Source organism: Aulostomus chinensis, chromosome 21 (genome assembly GCF_037954235.1).
Source record: "Aulostomus chinensis isolate RoL2024-O1b breed Wild chromosome 21, RoL_Achi_v1.0, whole genome shotgun sequence".
NCBI classification, from domain to species: Eukaryota; Metazoa; Chordata; class Actinopteri; order Syngnathiformes; family Aulostomidae; genus Aulostomus; species Aulostomus chinensis.
This window is the reverse complement of record NC_141340.1, coordinates 17,189,221-17,214,248: the sequence shown is the minus strand read 5'-3', so window position 1 is coordinate 17,214,248 and position 25,028 is coordinate 17,189,221. Positions and strand designations below refer to the sequence as shown.

At 41.3% G+C, this 25,028-nt stretch overlaps 1 protein-coding gene across 1 annotated transcript in view; it reads right to left on the bottom strand.

Annotated features, from left to right (window-relative positions):
* itgb1a (integrin, beta 1a) overlaps positions 1 to 25,028 on the bottom strand; it is a 43,008-nt gene extending 17,980 nt beyond the window's left edge. The window contains exon 1 of the mRNA XM_086190846.1: positions 24,666 to 25,028. The gene's annotated coding sequence lies outside the window, so the exon portion shown is untranslated. The remainder of the gene's footprint in view (positions 1 to 24,665) is intronic.

Here is a 25,028-nt window from a genome sequence, read left to right as displayed (position 1 = left end):
TCGACCCAGCGACGAGGCATCAAATCACTGGTCCCATGTTGTGTGGAGATGAACTGAACTGATCAGTGAGGATCAGCTTGTGCCAAATCTACAGTAATTCACATGTGGAGTGTAACGATATCCTGGGTAATATTCAATCACAAACTCAGGGAGTTCATTTATGTAGAAGTCCAACAGTAACACACATTTACCACACTTCACATTTAAAGCATGAGGTTCCAATAACATCTAGGCAACGATAAAGTGACAGTAACAGTTTTTCTTCCCCCCCACATTTTTAGGCCAATGGCTGTTGCTGGCTATTCATAGAGCCTAAATTAAAAGACTGCATTCCCTTACACTGCGCCAAAGGAAGCTCCATCATTCAGTATGCGTGGTGTCGAGTGACACATTCCTGTGTGTGCGTTTCTGTGTCCATTTATAAGGACAGGAGCATAGACGGTCTGTCTACTGCCACCAAGATTAGTTCTCTACTGCTTTACATGGGTGTGTGTATGTGTGCGTGTGCGTGTGTGTGTGTGTGTGTGTGTGAGTGTGGCGTTGACAGAAATAATACCATATTTAACCTGGGTCCATGGCAAGATCTCCAACATTACATTGAGGAAAATAGCTTTAGGAAAGCTCAATTCTAAAAGATCTCCAGAGGATCAACCTATATGTGAATGTAATATAGAATTTAATTTGATAAAAAGCACAAAATACATCAGTACTCTGCAGATGCAAGGAATCAGGCTTGCAAAAATGACCTCTCTCACCAAAAGCAGGATTGATGTGGCAATTGAAATTGTGGCAATACAGGCTACTATTGAAATAATAACAGAATAAAATAACAGTATTTTTGGGGGATATTTTTAAACAATACTATAAAAGGACAACGGCTGAATGGACCGTGAACATGTGACTTTGGACAAAGCACCACGTTTGCAAAAAGAGAGATTATATTCACATTCTTTGATGACATAATCACACACTAAAATATTATCTTTTCAATCTTGCAGGTTTTTGTTTCAGCTTCAGTTGGCTGTTTTGAGTAAATATTCAAGCTGAGCAGAGGAATGTTCAGTAAAAGACGCGAGAAAACAGAGATCAAGAAAATAAAGTCCTTCAAGCAAAATGTTATTTTTTTCTTTTAATTCTCTTCGTTCAAAGTTAATGATGTTTGCCTTGATAAGAAATAACAAATGTTGATTTCCTGCTGCTCCATCTTAACTGTAATAAACAATCTGTTCTCTTAACAAAAATGTGTTCTCTCTGTCTTTTTTTTTTGTTTTTTTTAACTTCTCAAAACCCAGAGCCATTTTGAATATTTTGAAGCCATTGTTGTTCACAATTGTATTTACCATCTTGCTTTTTTACTTTTTTGTGACTTTAATATTTCTTTAGTGGACTCGTTGCCATTGGCTTGAATGTATATAATGTCAACTGAGTACACGTGTCCTTGAATATGTGCACAAGACCTTTAAGACAGACACAAGACAGTTAAACACATGGAAAAAGCTAGTGAACAATCCTGGGGGTAAACTAATTATATTAGGTAAGTTAGGGAAGTCATTTATGTACCTTTAACATGTCCCTATACTTTCAGCTGGTAGCCACAGGACATATTTGTTCTTTGTCGTTAAAAAGGTGTAGGTGCATTCGAACAGAATTGCTTTTTGGATTAATAAACAACGTCTCCCTTCAAGTGTTCAAAAATCAGAATGGGTATGGCTTTATTTCTGTTCCATTCCGAAAGCAAAAGTCCAATAGCTACACCCACGTCATGCTGCACTTGACCGTGTATGAAGGTAGGACAGTCAGCAGACTAAAATTCTCTCAAGCGCTCGTACATCATTCTTTTTATTAATCAGATTTCCCCGTAAATGATTTAATTCAATGTTATCCATCTTTATGACAGCTGAAGTTGATCAGACGACATTCATTGCGATCAATTTAATTTCAAGCAGACTCTGCATTCAAGTTTACATTTGCAAAACTAGAATCAGACAAGGATTTATCTGGTGATGTGCCCTGGCATTGCCCTAAATCATGCTTTCTGCCTTTTGTAAAATATAACTGCAAAAATGCAATGTTTGCTTGTTTGAGTTGGCACGTTTGATTTGAGGAATATACATTTCAAAATGATTCGGAATTTGTATGAATTTTTCTTCACCCATCCATCCATCCATCCATTTTCTACCGCTTATCCTTGTATCGCAGGGGGGTGGAGCCTATCCCAGCAGCCTTAGGGCGAGAGGCGGGGTTCACCCTGGACAGGTCACCAGACCATCACAGGACCAACACATAGAGACAGACAACCATTCACCATATGGTATACAATAATCACAATAGGAATTTTATCAACCTGTGCAGCTCTACAATTTACAGCAGGAAACCGACTGCAACTTATTCTTTTTTTTTTTACCTTACCTTACCTTACCTTAAAGAGTTTAATACATTGATAAAAAAGTGAGGCAAGTAGTAAAAATCAAAATTAAATAAAGATCTACTGAAACAACAGCAACTACAGGAATTCCTGTCTGTACTGAACATTGTGAACATCTCTTATCCCTTTTAACTTCAGAAGTACAGTATAGCAGTTTCAAACATGCTTAGTTTGTACAAATACTATTGCAAGACTAACAACAACTTTAGAACCCGACACATCTGTGGGAAAGATGGTCAGAGACCATACTCACATACCATTGGGAACAAGCAGCATACAGCCGAGCCAAAACACTCATATTTATCACTGAGTAGCACAAAAGATAGTACAGTCAGTTTGATTCAGAGTGTCTGAAAAGGGCAGGCTCCTGTAATTACATTTTCATAAACATTTGGAATGCTTTGGCTTTGACACAGATAGGAATTCATATTGCATGTGAGGGAGTGACAACTTTCAGTCTTTCAGCGGTATTTGCTCGTGTCAAAAGTATAAAATGAAGTTATTTCACATGTTCACAGAAAGACAGAGCAACCCTGGCTATTTCTATACAGATGAGTCGTTACCTGGCTCTGACACGCATGCTGACATTTTATTCCTGACTGCCTCCTGACAGGAGCTATGACTAAAGATGGCAGAACTTTTATGGGATTCCCAGAGCTTTATCAGTGGGCAGGGAGGTGGGAGGTGAGGTAGAGCAGACACTGTGGTGTGTGACTAAAATGGGCCATGCTTCTCAAGCATTTCAGAGGGACCAGAATAGCAACCTGCAACAATCTTAATGCACTTTGGTGAAACAAGAGCCATGACAAACATCATGATGCTGTATTTCCCCTACTTGTTACAACGCCTCGTCCTAGGGCTGTACCATGTCATATAATTTCCAGTAATACTTATATACATTTTTCAGAGCTAAAAAAGGTCCATATTGTAAAATATAAGGATGAAGTATTGACAACACACAGTTTTTCTTTGTTCAGACCTCCAACAAAGAACAATATTGTGGAAAATATGCAAGAAAACAGAGATGGCCACAGATGGAAATACAGCAAACTTGTTTTACCACTACAACAAAAACACATGCCACAGTGTGAGCAAACTATGGAGGCATGCGATAGGGAGACAGCAGCAGGTAATGATACTTGGCCCAAAACTAAACAAAGCATTGCTGCATATCACTGGAGCTCTAGTGAGTTGTAGGGGTGGGAAAAAATATTGATACAGTGAAATATCGCAATATTTCACGAGGCGATATTGTTTTGATTCAGAGACACCAAATATCGATATTTTGGTCACATAATCATGAAAAATATCAACTCTGTATAAACCGAAATAAAATCAATTGTTGCTTTAGCCCACTAGATGGTGCCGTTCAGTCTCTGCTGAGCTCAACACAGTGAAGGCGCGGCTCTTGCGAGATTTGGCTGGCACGTGAGAAGGTCATAGTTGATCACAGCACAGCAACATGGAGGATGGAGAGACACAATCGAGGAAAGAAGAACTGATAAATGCACTGTCAAAATTTAAGTCAAGCGCCTGGAGTTATTTTGGATTCATCAAAAAAGAGGGAAAGAAAGACATTGACATGACAAATGCGATCTGCAAGGACTGTCGTACCAAAGTGTAAAACTCCGGGAACACAACTAACATGAGAGCTCACCTCTCCCGCTACCACCCAGCAGCACTGGCAAGTGATGGCCAAATGAAACCTGCGCCTGCAAAAAAAATCAACCGACACTGGACACATCAAGCTTAGTAGAGCTACCTTCACATTCTGAGCGTGCAAGGAAGATTACTCAGTCAATCGTTTACTTCATGGTGAAAGACTTCATTCAGCGTGGTGGGCAACGCCGGGTTTAGCAACATGCTAAAGACACTCAAGCCCAGGTATGTGATTCTGTCTTGCTGTTTCTTTGCCGATACTGCTGTGCCCAAATTCTACCGAGGACTTAAGCGTAAAGTCGAAGAATCCTTGAGAACAGCTGGAAGGGTCGCATTAGCTTGTGACGCTTGGACGTCGAGGTCGGTGGACTCATACATGAGGGTAACATTGCACCACATCACAGAGGACTGGGAACTGCAGTCGCATGTTCTCCAAACGCGAGCGGTACATGAAAGCCAAACCGGGGCCAACATCGCTGACCTCCTGCAAAATGCAGCAGAAGAAGGGGATTGCAGACAAAGACTTGGTTGTGGTAACAGACAATGCTTCAAATATGTGTGTCGCCATTCAGTTAGTGGGGTACGTTCATGTGAAGTGTTCCGCCCACAGGTTTAATCTCGCGTCACAGTGGGCATTAAACCTGCCAACAGCTGCCAGGCTTATGGCGAGAGTACGGCACATCCCTGCCTTTTTCAACAGAAGCACATTGCCAAACCACGCTTTGGAAACAAAGCGGAAGATGTTGCAGCTTCCCAGCCACAAACTCAAAGCTGACGTGAGCACGCGATGGAATAGTGCAAACGAAATGCTTCTGCGGTTCCTCGAACAACAGCCTGCAATTTGTGCAGCCCTGTTGTCTCCCAAAGTGAGAAGGAGTGCCAGGGAAATCTTCACTCTGAACGGGACGGACATCGCGCATGCAGAAGAAATTGCACGTGCCTTGAAATCAATGAAGGCGGCGACCACTGTAATGTCGGAGCAAAAGAGTCCTGCTTTGTCAGTTGTGGCTCCGCTGCTCGCTCAGCTGCTAAACGACACCCATGACAGTACTGCAAACACAGCACTCGTCTGAGACATGAAAAAAACATAAATCAAGATCTCAACAAAAGCTATGGGACTTCAGTGGAGAAAAACATCCTGTACGCATCATCAAGTCTTGACCCCAGGTTCAAAACCCTCCCGTTCTGACCCCAGATGAAAGACAGGACACCTACGCCAGACTGCTGAGACTGTAGCCCTTCAGGCAAACACACACAAAGCCAAATAAACAATCATTTTATTCAGGTTGTTACCATAAAACCATAAACTCTTTCTCCCCCTCTCTCTTTCTGCTTTTCCATGTGTGGATCGTGCAGGAAGAAAAGCAGTGAACCATCTCTCAGGCAGAGGTCTTGGAATGTGAGGAGAGATCCAGTCACACTGAGGAGGATCCTGAATCCCTTCCCATCCAAGCCAAGAAGTCATGTGGGCTTGAAGCCTTGCTTGGTAAAAGTTACAGCAATGTTGCAGCTTTTCTGCCATGGCTTTAGAGGACGTAAGAAGATAGACTGAAGTTGCACCCCTGGCACTCACAGAGGATCTACTCAGCTGGCGGAAACTACGCAAACAACAAACAAGTCTATCCTTCACTTGCTAAACTGGCGAAAAGATACCTCTGGAATCCCTGGTCCAAGTGTCTCGGCAGAACGAGTCTTCTCGACAGCAGGCGACATCGTGACAGCACAGACAAGTGCTCCTACATCTGGACATGTACATCTGCTTCTCTTTTTAGGCAAGGATGCTGACATACATTCACTGTCCATCACTGAACTTCAGCTCAGAAGCCAGGAGCAAACACTTTGATATTACAGTGCACCAGTGACGTGCGGTCAGGGCAGGCAAGGGAGGCTGTGCCCCACCTGTCATCATGGAAAGAAAAAAATGTAAATTGAAAAAAATAAATGTAATTATTGTATTTATCCTTCGATTTGTACTATAAAGTTATTTTGCTTTTAACTAAACCAGTTTTAATTTTTTTTTCATTCAAAATCACGGATTTTTCATATTTATCGTTCAAATACTGAGAAGAGACGTGCGGTGAGGCACCAGGCAGCTGAGCCTCACCAGGGATTGACTCGGCTAACTGTGCTGCTTGCTGCGCAGTGAGCCCGTATTGCTGTCTCTTTCTATGTCGCTATTAAAATGTTCAAATACTTTTGCTATATAAACTACATGTCTATAGTTTAGCTGGTGAATATAATGCATAGTGTTTTTGTCGAAAACTCTATGTGTGTGTAACGTGTTTCTTGTGCTGGGCGATCATAAAACGGCTGCGAAAAGGTGCCGGGTGAGGCACGCAGTTCTCCTGCCTCACGGAGGAGGCGCTAGTGAGCCCGGGGATTCCGCTTGCGCCTCCTCCGCTCCGCTGCAGAAGAAGTAACAGCGAGCTACAATTTACTGTAAGGAAAGTCAAGTGCAGTCATTCAGTTGTTGTTGTTTTTTTCTCCTCAATGGCCGTAATTTCACAATGGAGGATTACATTTCTAAGCTAAAACAATTTTCTAAATTGGATTCTCAGTCGAAGCAGGAGGTTCACGCTAAAGTATCCAAAGCGCTGAAGAAGCTATGGCAGACAGAAGCCAAAACATGGAGAACATTTTTTGTCTGTTTTTTTGTTATTAAATGCAGGTTTTTTTCATATGTTTACACATCTGATTGTGATGAAGTCAGTGCCTCACCAGCCATGAACCTCACTGCAGTGCACATTTTGATGTCATTGTAAGATTTAAATTAAGTTTTTAATTTAAGACTACGTTTTCATTTCATTTCATTTTACCTTTTTTATTTTTGGAGAACATATTTTATTTTCAGATTTGCTTTATTTTTAAAGCCAATTTACTTTGCAACTAAAACCAGCAGTTGCAGTGTTCGTACAATACTCTAGTTCAAGTCTCCAGTATTCATAAGTAAAGTTTGACTAGACTGAGGCTCAAAGAGTTACGCTGGTCAGGTTAAGGGGACATTTACCATGAGTGGTACTTGGTGTTTTGATTCGTGTAACATTTGTCTCGCAGTCTAAAAACTAAGACAGCGATGCTTTATTTTTCTATTTGTTTACAGTGAAAATCTCCTTGTTAAAAGCGGCGAAATCTGTGTGAGCTGCAGTGTTACAATAATTTACACGTTACAACAGATGACACGTTTATGGAGATTAATTATGTTGGCATCTTTTGCAGCTGAAAAGTTTGCTATGCTTAAGTTATGTTGTACTTCTACTGAAGCAATCCAAGGCAGATACTTTGATATTTGTCAGTGTAGCATGATACTCTGTCACTATTGCATTTCTAAAGCTGCCGCAGCCAACATTGTATAGTGTAGGGATAACATGTTTACATTAAGATACATAAGTGCTTAGAAGCACTTACTTCAGTAAGCACTGGCATGAATGATGACCCACACAGTAAGGGGGGTATCGAGGGAACCAGCTCGACAATGCAGTCATACAGAACTGGTGGCAGCTCAGAGTCACATTGCTCTTTGTATGAAAAAGCTTGGGCTTCCCTCACTCGGAATGGTTGTTCTTCTCCAGATGTGAAAAGGAGGAATGGAAAGGAAAAACAGGAAAGGGCGGTGAACAGTTCCCAACTCAGAGGGAAAGGGCCTGCCTCAGTTTCAAAGGAGAGGATCTCACAGACTTTCCTTGCCTCTGCTCTGCTGAGTTTGCTCCTTTAATCCGCAACCCCTGCTTTTTTTTCATGTATTCTTCCCCGTATTTCATTTGTTGAAGCTTGCTTACTTTCAGTGGAATACTCTGTGTCCGGTTGAAGTTGAACAGGTAATCATTGCCTAAACATCTCAGACCTGAAATGCTTTGCGGGTCCCGTAGGAAGGTAATATCTTATTAAAATTCCTCGATGAATTCAACAATCCAGCATTGTCTGTGGCATATCACCGGCACTACAGTCCTATACTCCCATTCTCCCTCTTTCTCTGCCACATTTCCTTCCTCTCTCCCTAACTCAGTTCCCTCCTCCCTCATTCCACCCACACAATTTCTCAGTTCACTCCCTCTACTGTGAGCCAAGCCAAACCAGTGGCCCCTCAACATCACATACTCTTGCAACAGCACAGAAAGTGGAACATGTCTGAGCTCTGAGACATACAAGCCACCAAAGAGAACTGGAAGAGAATACCAAACAGTGGCTGTCTGTGTCTCTGTACACCCTCTGCCCCTCACCACCATCCAGAGGAGCCTCTCACAGAAGACAAAAGCAATGAATCAGGCTGGCTTCTGAGGCCATGAAAGAGAGCCCGATCCTTTAAGTGTTCCCACTGAGTGCCCCCCCCCCCCCGCATAAAAGAAGCCCTGTGTGATAAATAAAATTAATCAGATAAATGCTGATGTCTATCATTTTTACGCGCTGCACTTAACTTCCAGGACAATGACATTGGCAGACAATCTCGTGTGTTTTGAACCTACCACAATAAAAAAAGAGAACAAAATAAAAAATTGATGGGTAGGATAGCTAGACTAGGACTGCCGTCATAGTTTCCACATTACATGAGCATTTCACTTATCAAACCGCTCCTAAAGAAGAAGATTCTTGGGATTGAAAAAAAAAAAAAAACAACCCACCAAAATAGCTGGAACTGGTGTGGAATTTGTGAGCAAGGACTGCCAATGTGTTTTCGTTCCCTTTTATTTCCTCTGGTTCTGATTTTCCAGCTTCAATTACATATAGATAAAATAAACAATGACATCAGCTTTTTTTTTTTTTTTCAATTTTTGAGAAAATGCCCAATGAATTTGCATTTTAAAAACACGATAAAAACTGACAAGCACGTGAACAGAATGCCTCAGCAGAGACGGCATTATTTAGAATATGTCAGTCTGACCACGGAAAAGCATGATTTTTACTTGGACAAGAAAGAAGAAGGATGTGGAAATCTTTGTTTTAAGTGAGCTGTGACGTAATAATAAAAGCAATGGTTGTGACAAAGCCTCGCCAGGCTATCGTCTGACTGCAGTGGATACGGTTGGGATAGGATGGGGCTAGGCTGTACATGTAAAACGTTTGCGTGTGACTGCCCCATCCTCCATCTCTGAGCCAAAATGTTTTGAGCTCCTTGCAAAGAAGATCCACTGAGGCCCCACATCCTACGTAGAGTACCCATAGGGCCCCCATCTGTGAGCTAACCAGGCATTTTAAATTCCCCTTTGCTAATTCTGAACTGCTAGTTATGAAGGATTTAGCTTGAAGTGCCCAAGTACTGCACACAGCTATTCTAAAGGAGCTTGTGGCACCTTGAACACTCTTCAACTACTCTCTGAACCTTTCTCAACCTGATCTAAAAGACAACCCAAAACCTACATTCATTGATCTCGCTTCTCAAATTCCGGCCACCATTTACACAAGTCAGAAACAAATGCACTTCTGCTGTGAGAAAAGCTAAATCTAGCACTTCCCGAGACCTCGTCACTGCCTCGTACACAAACCAAAACCCACTCTGAAAATAGTAATTGACAACAAAAATACAACGACTGCCCCCCTGTCTTCATGGATCAACTTTGACGGCGGTCTTTGAGGACAGATTCGATGCCCTCTTTGAAAGCGAATTGCTCCAGTTTGGGCTCTGCAATTATCACATGTATGATTATCTCCATATCAACAGGTAAAATTTCCTGTCCTGCCAAGAATAGAGAAAGAGGTGACCTTTACTGCCCAATTTCCAAGATACCATACTCAGTAAAAAATATCCTGAGTTTCAGTTCCTGATTAATCTGGATTAAGAGCCGATCACAGCATCATCCCAGCAGTTACATTAGTAACTCATGACGTTGTATTAACACAATATTACGCAAAGCACTGCGCTGCCCGTTTTGTGGATCCGGGATAATCGTGACACAGTTGGTGACTGTTTGTTCCAAGAAGAATTACATCCATGAATTCAAATGGACAGGCCTGGTTTGAAAATGACTTGTTTGAAAGAGTGGGAAACCCAGATCTACCAAATCAGAATTTCTGCAAATAAAAAGGGTGTCCTGCAGGGTTCAATCTTGGCTCCAGCCTTTTTTCTCCATTTACAGAAATACTGAGTTACTTTCCTACGTTAATTCAAGAGTATGGTATAGCACGTTGATAGCATGATTAATTGATTCCATTGTCAGAATTGTATGGGGTTACAAAGGTGACAAGAATAGCGCGCGCATATTGTTTTTGGGAGTGTTTCAAAGCACTCCAGAGCAGGAAACATGCTCCATCGTTGACATTAATCTGATAAAACACGTGATTTTTTTTGGAACTCGGACCCTGCTGTCGATTAAAAAAAAAAAATTTTGGTAAAACTGTTGTCTTGATGTACAAGATGTAATTCTAGGTCCCTGAAAATTATTAATGTCATGTTAAAAAATTATACAAACTTTCAATACATATTTGAGCATTCATGCAGAAAAATATTCGCTATACATTAACCGATGTGTGTCTGTTGCACGGATTGTGTAGTTTATTGCTTACAGTGTTGACCAAAGTGTGCATATACTATATTTATAGTGTTTAACTTGGTAAATGTCTGTGATGAATACATTGACATACTGACGGGAATGGAATTTCAACAAGAATAGGCTTTTCATCATTTTTTATTGACATGTGAGTGTAAAAGTCATTCATGTTCAGATTCCTTGTAAAAAAAAAAAAAACTGCCCTCATTCAGGAATTTCTGCCAAATCTGGTGCACACATCTTTTTTATTGTCATGAATGAGAAATGTTGGTCGTCCTTATCCAAGTGTGTGTAGTTGACTAATGCTGTTACAGCAGTATTGAAGAGGGGGAAAGAAGTAACGGCACATATAATACTCCTGAATGCATTAAAACAGGACCAGGCAAATCACTGAGACTTATAAGCTGTTGACTATTTCAAGTTTCGCCAATCACAGGAAACAGCATGCAGTTCATGCTGGCACTACATAAAGAGAGGAAATGATTACTACAGGTCTGCAGAACAAAAGACGAGTGGAGGCAAGGACACGCTTCACTCTGTGAAGAGACGCGAAGTTTATGGTAGAATATAAGAAATGAGGTGAAATGATATGATGATACACACTCTCACACAGAGGTGGTGCAGTGGTTAGCTCCGGAAAGCAGTGATAATGTTAATGATCATGACAGCTGTGGCCTGTCGTCAGGATTCGAGGTGTCAGTATGCTTCTAACTTTCATACAAGTTTTTTTTTTTCTAAGCTCCTGTTAAGGCAAATTGATTTAATTACATGTGGGAACAGACCAGAATTTCGCACCTAATTATTATCAGAATTTGATCGACCCCTCAATATTGTTATTTTCGTATTTGCAAACAATATATTCAGGACGTACATCCACACAAAATAGAGATTTCTGAAGAAGAAAATATTGAAAAATGTTGTAGGAGTATTCATTATTTGTGTTTTTATGGGCAATTGCAAATAATACATTTAATAAGTGGAAAATAGAGTTTCTCCAGATTCCACTTTCTTCTTCAAGATTCTATTTTTCAGATACAAACATTATATGTGGATGGTGCAGTGGTCAGCACTGTCCCCTCACAGCAAGAAGGTTCCAGGTTCAAGTCCCGGCTCCAGCACAGGGTCTTTCTGTGTGGAGTCTGCATGTTCTCCCTGTTCCTGTGTGGGTTCTCTCTGGTACTCCAGCTTCCTCCCACAGTCCAAAGACATCAAGAGAGGACGAGGCTGATTGATACTCTAAATTGACCGTAGGTGTGAGTGTGAGTGTGAATGGTTGTCTGTCTCTATGTGTTGGTCCTGTGATGGACTGGTGACCTGTCCAGGGTGAACCCCGCCTCTCACCTGAAGGCTGCTGGGATGGGCTCCACCCCCCGTGACCCTTAACAGGAATAAGCGGAAGAAAATGGATGAATGGATGGACTCTCATTCAGCAGGTGGCAGTACGCACCTGAAAGCTTTAAGTTGTTTGCGTGCTGCCTGTTCCGTCAGTAAGCATGGCTGACAGCAAGGAGGTAATGTGGATGGTGGAACATTGGTCTCTGTACATTTAAGAGTTTGGTCCAGAGCTGCTTTATAGATAAAGTGTCACGAGATAACTTCTGTTGTGATATGACGCTTTATAAATAAAAAAATGACTTGACTGGATTGACGAGACAAAAATAATCTGCGGTTAATATTATTGTCACCAGTTGATGTCCTTTGTTTTTGCATTTCTAAGCAAAAGTTCTCTTGGCTTCGCACAGAGTTGCTTGACACTCTTAACTGTAATCTCTCTGCCTTCCACTCTCAGCAGGCCTCCACTTCTCCTCTCCTCACAGTTCTTCCAGACTGAGCAGCTGATTTCAAATGTGTGGAAAGACAGAGGGGGAAACAATTAATGTAACGACATTAACATTAAAGCTTCTGAAATGATGAATACATCTAATATATTGATTTACAACAACAGAAGGAGAATTAATGAAAGGGTTCATTTTAACCAGGATAAAGATCCTCCATTAACTAGCTGTATTTTCAGATACACCATGTTTATGAATAAGAACAATCTCATTACAATGAGAGATCCTTAATTAAATACAGTTCTCTGAATCTGAATCTGATTTAGGGGGGGGACATTCTGTGTATAAGGCCTCCTGTTTGTGCTTCTGTTGTATTTCTGATCATAGTCCTGATGATGTCATTGTGCATCTTTGTGATGTCATCAGTTACAGGCTTGGGCATACTGAAAACAACTTTTTAATGCAGAGTCTGCACTACAGACTGATGTATAGTTTGGAGGAAGCTGGCATTTACCAGATAAGAAGGATCGAATGTTTTAACAGCCCACTCATTCTAGTGGCTAACGTTTGAATATAATTTTTTTGTTTGTGTTACGGGAAACTTTATTTTCCCATTGTGTTTTTTTGTTGTTGTTGTTTGAACTATGACTGAACTCTGTGTTGTTGTGTTGCTGAAAAACGTCTCGTATTAGATTTCCTGAGGCAATAGGTTTTTCTGTGTTGCTGTTTCTCTGAATTTTCATGTCTGGCTGGTCTGCAAGAGTTCAACTTCTGCTTACTCTTGCATATGACAGCAGATTTTATGTTCCTATAACCTTAAAAGGTAACCTTACAAGTAACTGGGTGTTACTCTGCCCGGCAACAAAGATTTTATAAAAGTTAAAGTGACTCTGTACTCTGTGGATTCTTCTTCAGCACATGTTTGTTGTGTGTTGAACAAATTTACCTCTTGCAAGACTCAAGAAGTGCTCAGACTCTATAACACTTTGAGTGTTGTTTCTCATCTCACCAGAACTTGGAGCCACTCGGGACAAACAGTGTGTCCATCTTCATAGTTTTTCCACAACATTTGTTTTAACACAGAAGTGGAATCAAGTGTTTAACAGTGAACGTGTCAGTGAGACATCCTATTCCTTCAAACAGTTATTATTTATCTTGCAATGCTATTCCTTGACATCAACATGAGTCAGAATGGTTATTTTGGAATAATTCTGGTTCTGTGCATGTGTCAACCACACTGGCATCAAATGGTACAGAAAAAAAAAATTGTCTATACTGCTTACTGCTTAAGGGTTGCAGTTGTCAGCTGCTCTGACTGTGTGTGTGTGTGTGTGTGTGTGTGTGCACGCCTGAGTGTGTGTAACAAAATGACTGACTCAAGAGTTAACAAAGTGGAAGCCAACAAGCAGGAGCATAGAGAGATAACCGACACTGCCAAGTAAAAAGAGTATGTTTGTTATACGGTGATACTTTCGAATCAGGTACAGCAACACTCAACAGAAAGACATGCTGTGCTAACCAAAAAGTCGCTATATCCCACGCAACATGACCAATCTGTATCAACATCACAAGAAAAGTATGATGAGTAAATGTGAATGAAGGCCCAGACAAGTGAAGACAAAGACAGAGATAGCTATAGCTTATCAAAACCAAAAGAAAAAACAGCAGAGTAAAATTGGAAATACTTTTGCAAGTGTCACGCCATATGACTAGACCTTACGGTGACATAAAGAGATCACCAAGTCCTGAACAAAAACTTAGCACAAGACATGGTGCTGATGTACAGAATTAACAAAGAGAATGATCCACACCCAAAAGCCAGCTTCCATGCCTGGGGATCAGACAGCCAAGGCCACCACCTTGAACTGCTGCCCAAGCCACATAGCACCAGAACCTTCAAGTTACTCCAACAGGTGGTGGGTCCACGGGAGGACGAGTCCATGTATCCCTTTCGGGCTGGTGCCGGAGCCTATCCCAGCAGCCTTCGGGCGAGAGGCGAGTCACCAGTCCATCACAGGACCAACACATAGAGACAGACAACCATACACACTCACAGCCACACCTACGGTCAATTTAGAGTATCAATCAGCCTCGTCCCCTCTTGATGTCTTTGGACTGTGGGAGGAAGCTGGAGTACCAGAGAGAACCCACACAGGAACAGGGAGAACCTGCAGACTCCACACAGAAAGATCATGTGCCGGAGCTGTGACTCGAACCCGACAGTGCTGACCACTGCACCACTATGCCTCATAAAAAGTTCCTTTGTAAAATTCAAAATGAAAAGCTGACATTATTTAATAAATAAATGCAGGATATTCAAAATGCACCTCATCTTAAGATGAAGTGTAGAAGAAGTTGTCTTCTACGCGCTGTATACAGCATTGCTGCATATTTTTCCCAAAGGTGTGGGGAATTGGGGTTGCATCAACCTGGTTGGGATATAGAAGGGAGGGAGGGTGGCAGGCAATTTAAACCCTCAACTGGCAGCACTTTGTCTCCCCTCAGTTTAAGTCTTCTAAGAAAGTAGCACCTCTTCATTGAAGTGTGTTTCAATGTGTAAGTGAAACTTGCGTCCCTTTCGTAGAACTTCAAGGAACTGTTGTGGTGATATGAAAGTGTTGATGGTCAGTTTCTGAACCAGTTAACTATGACCAGTATGTTGTACATTTTTGTAAAGAGAAGCAGTGAGTAGTCAGCCAGCTTAATTTCTGAAAAGCCCTCTTATTTTCTAACACCCCTTTCTCCTGTTTTTCTTTTCCTGAATAAAAAGTTAGGTTAGTTTTCAATTTATTTACAATTTTATTTCTTTACAGTAACAGTAAATTGAAATTATGAGAGTAAGTGATAATTTCGATATAGCAAGTCATTACTGAGGTGAAATTATGAAAAAGGTCATAATTGTGAGATTAAAAAGGGAATGAATTACTATGACTATCTCATTATTCAACACATTATGTCCATTATGACTTTCTATCTCATATTCTGATTTACCATGGAATATATTCCTTAAAATCAAATAGAATATGAATATGATTTTATTTATAATACTGTAACCTCAAATCACAATGTTGTCCACGATAATCACAATCACACACTGTCACTGTTATCTGGTTACATCCTGCAGTCCTTGTGAAGAGCAGGAAATAAACCCCTTCTCAAAAAAACAACAACAACTATGGATCCAGAAGTTTTGGCCAACTACAGACCAATATCAAATCTTCCTTTTTTCTCCAAATTTCTGGAGAAAGCAGTTATTAAACAACTCTGTGTCTTTTTCCACATCAACAGCTTACGAGAGGATTTCCAGTCAGGTTTCATGGTTCATCATAGCACAGAAACACCACTGGTCAAAGTTACCAGTGACCTCCTACTAGCATCAGATGAGGGACTGGTCGCTGTGCTGGTCTTACTAGATCTTAGTGCAGTTTTAGATACCATTGACCACCATATCCTACCGCATAAAACTAGTTTAGGTCATATTTACTAGGTTGATCTCAGTTTGTACTCACTATCGATAATTCCTCTGAAACCACTACAGTCAGTTATGGTGTTCCACAGGGCTCTGTGCTTGGACCAGTCCTCTTCACTCTACAACTGCTTCCACTTGGTCACATTACTAGGAAACACTTGATTAATTTTCACTGCTATGCAGACAATACACAGCTGTACTTATCAATGCATCCACATGAAATAAATCAGCTGACTAAACTGGAGGCCTGTCTAAAGGAGATAAAAACATGGATGACCCATAATTTCCTTTATTAAACTCTGATAAACCTGAAGTTGTTGTGCTGGGCCCAAAACCCCTTAGAGACACCCTATCTAATGAGACAGGTACCCTGGATGGCATCACCCTGGCCCCAACACTACCTAGGAGTTCTCTTTGATCAGGATCTGTCCTTTAACTCCCACAGTGAGCAAAGTTCTAGAACTGCTTTCTTTTATTTATATAACATTGCTAAGATCAGATAGATAGATAATTACTTTATTGATCCCAGAGGGACATTCAGTCACGGACACATCCTGTCTCAAAAGGATACAGAAAAACTATTGCTTTTGTCACTTCCAGGCTATATTACTGAATTTCCTTCCTATCAGGCTGGACTAATAAGTCTCTAAAGACTCTCCAGCTGGTCCAAAACACTGCTGCCCACGTGTTGACTAAAACTAGTAGAAGAGACCATGTCTGTCCTGTACTGGCTTCTCTGCATTGACTCCCTGTCAAATTCAGAACAGAAATTCAGAATTCTGTTTCTAACATACAAAGTCCTCAACAGTCAGGCTCCTTCATACCTGACTGAGCTCATAGTCTCCTATTACCCAGCTAGAACCCTTCACTCCCAGGATGCAGGGTTACTTGTGGTTCCTCGAGTCTCTAAAAGTAGAAAGGGAGCCAGAGCCTTCAGCGATCAGGCTCCCCTCCCGTGGAACCGCCTCTGAGTGGTCAGTGCCCAGCCAACATTCCCCTTTGGTGTGACAGAGGCTATAGATACCCTTCCACTGGGGGTTATTGCCTTGGAGGGACCTGCATACATTTCCAAATCAGCCAATCAATAACACGTCAGTGGTTCTAGTATCTTTTCTAAACTTCTAATACATACTGAAAACAGTTCACTTCCCATTATAACTAGTCTTTCCCAGAGCATTTCAGGGAGAAAAAAAAAAATCAATGTAGAAACCAGCCTTAATACAAGGGCCATATGACTTCATGGTTCCACGTCTGCATTGAAAATAGCTGTGCAGCTCTAACAAGCTATCTTTGATTCATACCCCACCTGGCCTATGTGATCACTCAGCAAGTAAACTAAACCCAAGGGCCACAAATATGACAATCAAATCCAGACAGAGACAAACATTCAAAAAACAAACAAACAAACAAAAAAAACCTCATGTCACAGCATTGGTGACATCTCACATTTATGCTCATTTTTTTAACTTTAAGGAAAGAAAATGTTCAATGTCACAAACGAAATAACAACACCTTCTCCGATGCTCTTCATACACTTGTGTGTACAAGACAGCTGTTTTGATGTTGCTCTTAAAGGCAGATGTAGACAAAAGTCTCCCAACACTCTATTCTCGTTTCTCAACATCATACAGTGGTGAAAAAAAATGGGATAGCCATGAGGACCAGATGGGGATAACTTGTGGAAGTGTCTCCTCAAGGGCACAGTAGATACTTCTCTGACTGGTCCAACCCCAGTCATGATTTGATGTTCGAATTTTGTGACAGTAAATCCTGAGCCTGCTCAACCAATGACGGTAGATACATGGGGTTCCCTCCATATTGGCAGACTGTTGGTCAAAACTGTTACGAAATTGCAGTTTATTTTCACTTTTGCTTGGAATTTCCATTGCGGTTGAAGCCGTTATAATATCAACCGAGTTTGAGTGAGTGAGTGTGTGTACACACTGGAGGTCGGTGGAACAGATTTAAAAATGTATCATGATATTTCATGGTTTTTATTGTCTGGTGATAATGTAATCGGCAACAAAAATGATGGTACCTAAACACACATTTGGCAGCAGGTCACGTGAGCATTCAGTCTTAGGAGCCATGCGAAAGTTGATCCAAAAAAGTAACACATTTCCCTTCATCAGACACTAAATAGAACTAATTAAGTTCTAAGCATTAATAGTTTAAAGAATGCAAAATTTCTCCGTTTAGCTCCATGTGCATCATGGTCACTGAAATCTAAAAATAAAAAAATAAAAATAAAAAAAAGCAGTGCACACACCTATGGGAGAGATTATGGATTTTTATTTTGACTGACCTAAAATAATAATCCATGCTTTGCTACAAGCCATATCACATTTCAAGTGAGTACTTATATTCACTCTCTGGGATGATGTTCAAAAATCCCTGCAGTCCCAGACAAATACAGCCTTGTTCGTCTGGATTTAGACGGTTCTCCACAGCTACTGTGTGCAGTCTTCTGCTACTGGAAGACAAACCATATCAACTCAGAATAAGTCCTGTGTACATGCATGCATGTTTTGCTGAAATACAAACGATGGTCATACACACCCTGTGCAAAACCCACCAGAGGGGAAAGAGGGAACAACACATCATAAAGCTTGTGTGACAAGTGCAGCACGAGGTCTTGGGCTGCTGTTGTTTTCTCTTAACAGTCAATTCAAGGAGGAAAAGCTGCTGTATTTTTGCTGAGGCACTTGATGCTCAGAAATGGACCCGTCAATGACACTAGGATTTCTTTCATTAGGCCCCCGACTTATCACATGAACTACAAGGCCTAAACTTCTGCCACAAGAGCAGGGGGAACAATCTGCAAACCTAAGACAGTACACGTTCTACATAGTTGCACGTATTTTGTAATGGGAACAGCAAAGGCTATCCATCCATCCATTCATCCATTTTCTATACCGCTGATCCGTTAAGGGTCGCGGGGGGCTGGAGCCTAACCCAAGAGACATTGGACAAGGAGCGGGGGGAAGCAACATGGGAAAAATACTCTTCTGGTTGCTTTCACTTATCCAGTGAGTATTTTTGACTCCAGATTGCTTGTTAAAAAGAAGAAACATGTTTTCCTTTGGCCTTAAAGAGATTTGTTTGGATCTCTTATTTAATTTTTGAGTTAAGTTTTATTAGAGTGCTAATGCTTCTTTTATTATTTATCAAAATGTATTTTGGTTAAATGTGAGCAGAGTTACAAGGCTTGTTTTGGGTTTCAGTAGCCATTGGTACTGAATTTATTTTTTTGGTGCAAAAATTGATATCCATTTTAATTATATTTAACCAAGACTGCAGAGTTTGGTACAACTTTGCTATGGCTGATGTTTAAGTATGCTGAACGAACCGGTTACAACAACACACGATTACGTAGTCACATTTTCAAATTTGCCGACAACTTTTTGCGTTGACTTAATACGGTGCCTTATGGAATCACACCTCTTCTAAAACCTACATTTATAAACTCCCGTCTGTGAATCTGTTATCTAAATGGCCCCACCATCAGCTGAGCGCCAGCCCCCAGAACTTGGCTGCTGTTTGGCAACTGTTGAGCCACCGCCCCCCCAATGATACTTGCCACAAGGCCACAACTGTGTGGGTGGAACCCTGTGAACCTATGTATGTGTCTAGTTTGGGGGAAATCATGTTATCAGTTTGAAAATTTGAAATACAAACATCACCCACTGCGGATTGTACCTTCTTAGGACTGTGTGGTATTCCTTAAAATATCATTTTTAGAGGTCAAATTTAAAGAAAGGACGCCTGACACTACTGCCTCCACCAGCATCCCTGACACACATGGCCCTCATTCTGTTCACACACATTGTGGTCTTCTTGATCTTTCAAGTATCTGCTCTCCTCCAACGACACACACAGTGATGAAAGGTATGAAGATCTTCGTCGCTGGAATACTGTCATGGGGCTGGTCTCGCCTCGTTGCCATGTCATTAGGAAAAAAAATCTGCCTCTGGTAAACTCCACAATTTCTGTTCTGACCTCATCCTCATCTTTCAAAGAGCCCTCCCACTAGACATGCCCCAAATGCAATTTCTTGGCCAATTCAGATTTTTTTTTCCAGTTTACCATATCAATTTTTCTAATTGCAATTTTCTGTCTCGGAACAATATGATAATATTGACAAAATAAAAATAAATAAATAAATAAATGAATTAATTAAAAAAATATATATATATATATCAACTTTTCTTCATTGGAATCATTTTTATAAATACTGAAAATATTATTATTGCATTTTTCCCAAATTTGCACAAGACTACTAGAGCTTTCATACTTTAACTGAAGACAATTAAATTCCACTGAAAATGAGTTGCTTGATGTCCAGCTGTGCCTGACATCAATATTAGTGAACAAGGCACTAGAGGCTGCATGCTAGTTTTTATCTCTGGAGCTCTGCTTACTGGCCTTAGCTGCTTTCCCAATTTTAGCTTCCTCAAACTGGGCAGGCTCAACTGGGTGATGGAGTTTTAAGTGTCTTATTAGGTTTGTTGTTGACTGTGGCTCCCCGAGGTTTATTTTGGCCTTACATTTGTTACAAAGTGCACACTTTAGGTCCTCATTACTCGCAGTGAAACATTCCACACTGACCTATCACGTCGTTCCAAATCAAAGCTACAATTTCTGGCTTTGGCAACTTGCAAATTTTCTGCTGATTGGATCGTCGTCTCCTGATTTACGTCTTTCTATGACCTGCACACAGAGCACCTGTTTATGTTGTGTCCTTCTCAGTTCTGTACATACACTGTGTTTTATCATGAAAACTGACTGGATATACAAGGCACTCATGTACCGTAAATTCATGCAATTTCTTGTCGAGCTCAATCTGATTTGTGCAAATTGACACGCTATCCATCAGAAATAGACTCGCTGCTATTTCTGGCAAAGTGGCGTGCCGTGGCCGGTTTGGAATCGCAAACCTGTGACGCGCCAGTCAGACTGTTCACGGCTCTGGTCCCTGGCCGGGCTATCAGTGCATCCCTGACTCCTACTGATTGTATATTCAAATGTAATTATCTAATCTGCAAAATCATAAGAGGTGAAATTAGGTGACATGTATGCTCTTAAACCAATCCTGGGGGGGGGGGGGGGGGGGGCAGAAGGAAAAAAGTTGTGACTTCAGTATATAAACAAAGCATTTGAGTGGAGTCAGAAGATAAAATAAATTTAAAAAAAGACAACAATTTACATCAGACAAAAAACATTTACTGAAATCAGTGTTCCTTAGTAGGCATCTCTGCAACACAGTACTGATATTGCCTGCACGGATTTCAGTCTGCTCTCCAAGTAGCATAAAAAAGATAAAGTACTGTTACTTTACTTTGTACTTTTACTTTAGTACTTGACATTAAATGCAAAAGATTTGTAACTTGGGAGTTTTGACTTAGTGTTATTGTTGTTACTATAAAGGATATGAGTACTTTTTTCATTACTGCAGGTCGAAGTATCTTATGAGTCATAAAAAAGTGTAACATCAACCAACTACAACCAGTGCAACTGTTAGAAATGTTTTCATCTGTTTCCCAAACATCAGATTTATGAACATCAAACATGACCTGTTCTGGCACTCGCTGTTACATGGAACGGTTTTACAAAACATGGGGGACTCACTGCTGTCCTGCAATAGTCTCTGTCACAGAGACACAGAGGAAGTGGCTGGTGGGTCTGTCCATCAGTCTCTTCCCTTCCTCTCTCTCTTTATCTCTGTTCCTCTCTTTCCTTCTGCATGTCTGTCTTCCTCCATTATCTGTCTTAGTCTCTGCCCTGCTCTCCTGCTCTCTTTCCCCCCAACCGGTCAAAGCAGAAGGCCGTCCCCACTGATCCTGGATCTGCTCCACGTTCCTGCCTGTTAAAGGAAGGTTTTCATCACCAATGTAGCAGGATGTGCTGCTGATGGAGAATTGTTGGGTGTAGATTCATTGGAGGAGTGAGGTACTGGACCTGCTCTACTAGTAAAGTGTCATGAGAGAGGTCAGTCACAACGCAAAAACTAATGACCCTTCCACCCAAACCAGCTGGAAACCAAGCTGATTATTTGTTTTCACAAAGAAAAACGTATTGGCTTGTGGAGTAAAGGACTATCTTTCTTAAACATTGGCATCAGTTTTAAAGAGGAGGAGACGGTCTTTTTCTTATCACACGGAATAATATTGTGGTACTCATGATTCTGTTTCTGCAGATAAATTCCATGCTTGGCAATACGACACCCAACAGTAAACTGGCTGTTGTCATTGCGTTTATTCTCTTTTCTACTCTTTTTTGTGCCTTGGTACCATTTCCATACCAGCTGTGATGGCTACTCTTGCGTTCGAAAAAGTCCAAAAACATCAGGGTGGTTTGTGAGGAGGAGGTCTAGGACTCACTCCATAATAAGCACTCGCGGAGATGCTTCGGTTTCAACAAATAAAAGGATGTGAATTCATTTTAAATGAACAGAAATATTCAAACTTGACTTCAAACAATGAGCAAATAAAAGACGTTATTTAGCGGTAGATAAACTATTTCACTCCTCACGCCATCAGCACAAAAGACAGACAGACCCCAAACAGGAAGAGGACGGCCTGATGAGGAGGAGGGACGTGAGCAGCAAAAAACAAAAGAAGAAGTTTTGGTTCATAGACAAGACATCCCCAACATTTATCAATATCCTTTGCATTTCCAAATAATTCAAATAATCATTTAATTAATACAAATAATCAATAGGCTCCGACACCAGCAGGTACATCAAAACTTTGTCAATAAAAGCACAATATAAATTCATGTTCTGAACGTGTGCATTTTTCTGCACACGGCTGTCTGCTCCTGGAAGCAACTACTTCTCTCTCACATTCTTCTACCTCATGGTGGACTCCGATGTCCAACCAGAGTTTGTGGAAATCTCCCTCTATGAATCAACAGTGGACTTCCTTGATCAATGGTACACACAACCGGACCAAGTTTGTGTTCAATTCAAATACAAAATGGCTGACAAGCGGGAGGCCCCCCGAGTAAGGAGGAAAAGCTACGCTACCAAGCAGATGACAACATGTAGTTAGAGATTGACAGGGATGTACATCAGGCTGGGCTGATAAGTAAGCACATGAGTAGGATTTCAAGGGAGCAGTATTTTAAAAAATAAGGTCAAGGAAGAGAGTTATCATATCACGCAGGGGAAAAAAAAAGTCTTAAATTGCCTTTTTTAAATGAACTGGAATTCATATTTCCATTCCGTGTGGCTCGAGAAACCTTCAGAATTTAGGAAAGACTTCTGAGGTTTGTGATTGTTGGCCAGGAATGTCATTCACCGCATGACAAATCATAGATAACTTCTCTTAACGCATAGTGACTTGTAAACTTGGTGCCTGTTTGTTTGTGTTTTTTGTGTGTGCATGTGTGTGTTTGCTGTAAATCGTCACCTCCTTAGAATAATCACCTAGGTATTTTTTCAAGGTTTTCAGAAAACAAAAACAAAAAAAAAACGGAGACAAAACATCATAAGGAGCTGATTTAAGCTTTTTTTTTGTTTTGGTCAAAAATGACGTAAGCAATTACTTTAAGGAGGTGAAGAAATGGCTGTATTAGGTAATTGCTTGTATCTCTTTGCCTGAGCCCCCCCAGCAAAGCATGTGTCACATAGGACAATGTCACACATTCATCACTTCTGTCCCTCAGGAGGAGACGAACACACCAGGTTCCGCTTATCACACGCAGAGCACACATTCCTCACGCCAGTCTCAAGAGGACAAGTTCGCACATAAGGTATATATCAAACATACACATCGCCATGTTTAAAGGACCAGCCTGGGTGTGGCACTCTGTGTGTGGTAATACACCTCATAAATCAGGTGGGAGTCTAGCTCCTGTAGCAGCAGCTGTCCCTGAGGGTCTGAGGTCACATCCATTCAGCCGGTGGACAGCTACCCACCTAACTCCACTGCATGTTTCAGAAACCCCCAACCCCCCACAATCCTTCATTTAACCTATTTCTCAACTGACCTTCCTCCCTCTTTACTGTCCCTTCTCCACCCCCGCCCCCACCCATATTTCCTTCCCACATCCCCTCACTCCCTCAGTCTTTGCCTTCCATCCTGCCTCTATTTCCCTGATTAAACCCAGTCATGTGGAGTCAGCATTTAATTTTGTGAAGGCTTTATCCTCCCCCTCTCTGTCACGGTAAACAGCGAGTCTCGGCTCTGGGCCATTAAACGGATGTGCAAACTGTCAGTGATACAAAATGCATCAAAAACAAAGAGAGCAGCAAGCTTCGAACTGCAGACGTGTGTGTTATGAGCTCTAAACCCTCCTTAGATATCAGTGTATACTGTTGCAGAGGAAAATGTATACAAGTTTCTAACACATGATAACAATACAATTCACTTAATTACGTCTCCAAACGGACTGATTCCATCAAGTTGTTATCTTCTAACACCTGTCCCTCGAGGTTGTCCACACGTGAGGTGATCTTCGAGTCACTTAACCAATGGCATGTGACGTTACTTATCCGGGCTCTTCCGTGTGTCTGTCCACATTCATAAAGCAAAATTGCAACAACAGCCTGTTGCACCTGTACCATAAATGATGGATGAATGAAAGACTGGTTTTCGAAAGACTGCCACACACAAGAACAGATTAGATTATCAATTACACCGAGCTTGCACAGAGTGCTGATGGCACAGCGTCTACCACTCCATTAAGGTCTCGGTTAAATGTATTTTATTTTCTACAAGAGACGGAGAACGCTTCTAGGCACCAGAATGTCAGGGTAAATGTAGTAATGACCAACACACAACTCAGCTCAAATGATATCAAGAATAAAAGCAATTAGGACAAATATACCGTTATAGGTAGATTTGCTTGTTTACCTTAATGCAGTGGCGTTATTTCCGGGGCAACATACAGGGGAAAGATAGCCTCTCTTTCCCAGATCCCACAGACGGTCCGCTACGCACAGCTAACGCTTCCAGCGGTGGCAACTAACTGTCCTGCTGGCACTCGGGCCACCTTCTCATTCGTAACAAGTCACCGCTGACGTCCCCTCCTGTTCATTCCATTCCCGGCCTCTTGAAACGAATACTACGAACTTATACGTCTTATATGTTCGATTAAAATAAATAACCACAGTGAAATAGACAATATCCTGGAAGCGCCCGTACGGACCTTCTTCCCTCGGCCTGTACCAGAGGAAGAGAACACGAACTGCTCTCCGGTCCTGGCCGAACTACACT